The sequence below is a fragment of the Bombus affinis genome, chromosome 3 (genome assembly GCF_024516045.1).
Source record: "Bombus affinis isolate iyBomAffi1 chromosome 3, iyBomAffi1.2, whole genome shotgun sequence".
Classification (NCBI taxonomy): domain Eukaryota; kingdom Metazoa; phylum Arthropoda; class Insecta; order Hymenoptera; family Apidae; genus Bombus; species Bombus affinis.
This window is the reverse complement of record NC_066346.1, coordinates 14,665,234-14,669,058: the sequence shown is the minus strand read 5'-3', so window position 1 is coordinate 14,669,058 and position 3,825 is coordinate 14,665,234. Positions and strand designations below refer to the sequence as shown.

The 3,825-nt window shown below is 32.8% G+C and overlaps 1 long non-coding RNA gene across 1 annotated transcript; it reads left to right on the top strand.

The window, feature by feature from the left end:
• The first annotated feature begins 321 nt into the window (after nt 1-321).
• On the top strand, nt 322-2,103 carry LOC126914817 (uncharacterized). Its single transcript, XR_007709822.1, has 5 exons — nt 322-847; nt 1,067-1,114; nt 1,189-1,290; nt 1,452-1,577; nt 1,738-2,103. It is a non-coding gene; the product is annotated as an uncharacterized LOC126914817 (long non-coding RNA).
• The last annotated feature ends 1,722 nt before the right edge of the window (nt 2,104-3,825 follow it).

Here is a 3,825-nt window from a genome sequence, read left to right as displayed (position 1 = left end):
TCAATTATTCCGATTATTCTCTTATTCAACTGAACCGCTAACAATTTCTTTATTCTAACTGATAACGATTACTCTTCTGTAATTTCGCCAAAATCTCCCGAACAGCTAACAATTACTCTTACTCTATTTTCGCTAAATACTCCCTAACGCTAACAATTACTCTTACTCTAATCTAACTGAACCAACTAATGACAGTTACTCTCTTTTCACAATTACTCTTCTTTATTCTACTGAACCACTAACAATTACTCTCCTTATTTTCGCTAAATTCTCCCGAACGCTAACAATTAATCTCCTTATTTTCGCTAAATTCTCCCGAACGCTAACAATTAATCTGATTTGAAATGTGTCGCTACGCTTTTTATAATGACATCCCCAATGGGATGGCAGTCACGTGGCAGTTCGTTCCGGTGGGAATCGCAATGCTGCAGGTTTTTAGAGTTTCCATGAGAGAACGTGGATTTTGATGATTGCTGATGTCTTGTTTGCTTCATCCCACGCCGTGTCTTGATTTCTCGTATACCTTTTCGATGCTGATGGAAACATTCAAAATACGTGATTGAATGTGGATATTGCAGTGGTTTGTCTTTCGCCGAGATTGCGTCTGCAATCCTTCCGAATCCTTTCCTGCTGATGCCAATGGGAACGATCAAGGCACGTGCAATCCGTTTTGTCAAAATTGCAAGGACTTTCCATACGCGTGTAGCAACGTGTCTTTGCCGAAGTTGCATCTGCGATGCTCTTGTAACCCTTCATAGCGGTGGTCATCTCGCAGTTCCGCCGTGGCTTTTGTATGTGTAGCACGCGTTATTTCTTGTTTCTTCCAATAAAGTATTTTTACATAATGGTAAGTTTTAATATATCATTTTGAAGTCGTTGTAGTGTGATCGTGAGGGTTTGATTTAATTATAAAGTTGTATAGTTTTATATTTTGAGGTTATCTTGTATTCATAATGGCGTGCTATGAATTTTGGTTATATGAATCTCGATCAGTGATTTTTAGTATGCGATCGCTATTTCGGTATTTTAGTTTATTGGGGTTTTTATCTTCTTTTTGTGATTACAGGTTATGTTGAGTCATGGACACAAAAGCGTCCGCGCCTGTGCGAACTGTGTGAGTATGTATTCTTAGTATTCTATCTCGTTTCGCATGTTGTTTGTTTCCTTAAACTTGTGAATTTGTTTTAGCGCAAGAGGAGGAAGATATGTGAATGGTACGAGATGACGTGATCGACGTGCGTGTGTGAATATGTGCGAAGGATGATGCTGAAGGGGCGGTTTTCCACCCAAGTAGGCACAGTGGCACCTTCGTTGACGTCGTGTCCTGATGATCTTTTGACAATTTGGTTTTATTTGACAATATGAGATATATTTTGCTCCTTGTAGATTTATATGTCCATATTTGCTATATATTAAATCGTGTATATTTTATATTACTTTCTTGTTATTAGGTTATTAGTTGTGTAACTCCAGTTTCTGATCTATGGAAAGTGGTGAAACGTCTTCACGAAATACAATTTCATTCGTTTTCCTCCCTTGCATTGGCACGCTGTGAGTGGTGTCGACTTCCAAATGAGGTTTGTGCATCTTGATTATTATGCGTTTAATGATAGATACGGAGGTATCTTTGTAAAGAGGTTCCCATGCGGAGTGTCTCGGTGTGTATCTTGTTATGATTTCTTTTATTTAGTTCATCCTGCTTCTTTCGTGTTTTATTCACTGCATATGATATTTCAGTGCAAGAAGAAGAAGAATTGTAAAGAATCCGTAAGTGGCCCTAGAAGACGCAGTCATCGTGTGAGGTGTTGTCGGCAGGAACGAAGAGTCGAAGTTGTTGAAGAAGTCGTGTGACATTTGTATTGTTTCTGGTTATATACAACGCTATTTCACATATCTATGTATATATATTATTATATTATTATATATTATTATATTAAGTCTTCAGTTGGTTTAGTTGAATGTTCAGTAATGTAATTTTCACAGGGTGGTTTTGTATATTAGATGAGTAGTTGTTCGATATAATAATATGTGTGTATATATATATATATATATACATTTCACAATGTAATTTTCCATTATGTAAAATATATATATGCATATGTATATGTGCGTGTATTGTTATTCTCATTGTTTCTCGGATCGTTAATTGGTTGAATATTCCATAATGTGGATTTCGTATATAATTCTCTAGGTTCGTAGAAATGTAATTCTATATATTTATTTCTTTGCGTTTTAATGGTTTAATAACGTATACATACATATATATATTATGAATTTTTCCCAAAGATACGCGTACGCATGTGTATATCTATATATGTGTGTGTCGCAGAGCAATCTTCTATACAATTTTCACTTTTATTAGAATGCTGACGTAGTGTAGTATATTTCATTTCTTTTATTTATTTTATTAGGTTACCAATTATTCAGATTCACGAAGTAGGTCACACACACAGATATGCATACACGTGTGTGTATATACATGTGTTTTCGCAGAGAAATCTCATACATTTGAATCGCGGCTTGTCTTATTTATTGGTTCATTTAATTATTTCATTTTATTTTTATTTTATATGTCATTGCTGATTGGTTGTAGTGTTTCTTCTTATTGATTCATTTATTTCATTTTGATTGTCTGTCGTATAATTCTTTTTATTTTGATTGGTTAGTTATTAGTTAATTTATTATTATTGGTCGTGTTTAATTATTCATAAGTTATTGGTTCGTGGCGTCACGTGCGGAACGCGGGACGTGACAATATAACGTTATACGTTATAACGCAAGAATATACAACGCTACACGTTATTACGTAATAGTATATAACGTTATACGTTACATGGTAATACTATATAACGTTATACGTTATAACGTAACACTGTATAACGATATACGTTATAACGTAAGAATATACAACGCTACACGTTATTACGTAATAGTATATAACGTTATACGTTACATGGTAATACTGTATAATGTTATACGTTATATGGTAAAACTGTATATCGTTATACGTTATAACGTAAGAATATGCAACGCTATACGTTATATGGTAATACCATATAACGTTATACGTTATAACGTAACAATATACAACGTTATACGACATATGATATTACTATATAACGTTATACGTTATTACGTAGTATTATATATCGTAATACGTTATATGGTAATACTATATAACGTTATACGTTATAACGTAACAATATACAACGTTAAACGATATATGATATTACTATATAACGTTAGACTTTATTACGTAGTAGTATATATCGTTATACGATATATGGTAATACTATATAACGTTATACGTTATAACGCAAGAATATACAACGTTATACGATATATGATAATACTATATAACGTTATACGTTATTACGTAATAGTATATATCGTTATACGTAATATGGTAATGCTATATATCGCTATACGTTATAACGTAACAATATACGTCGTTATACGTTCTTACGTAATAGTAAAAGGTATGTAAGTATGAAACCGGAATTTTTGTAAAGAAGAATACACGTTTATTGTATGGTAATTATACGTTATAACGTATCACTATATAACGATATACGTTATATGGTACTACTACATATCGTTATACGTTATAACGTAACAATATACAACGTTATACGTTATATGGTAATACTATATAACGTTATTCGTTATAACGTAACAATATACAACGTTATATGTTATTACGTCACAGTATATACCGTTATACGTTACATGGTGATACTAAATAACGATATACGTTATATGGTAATACTATATATCGTTATACGTTATAACGCAATAATATACAACGTTATACGTTATTACGTA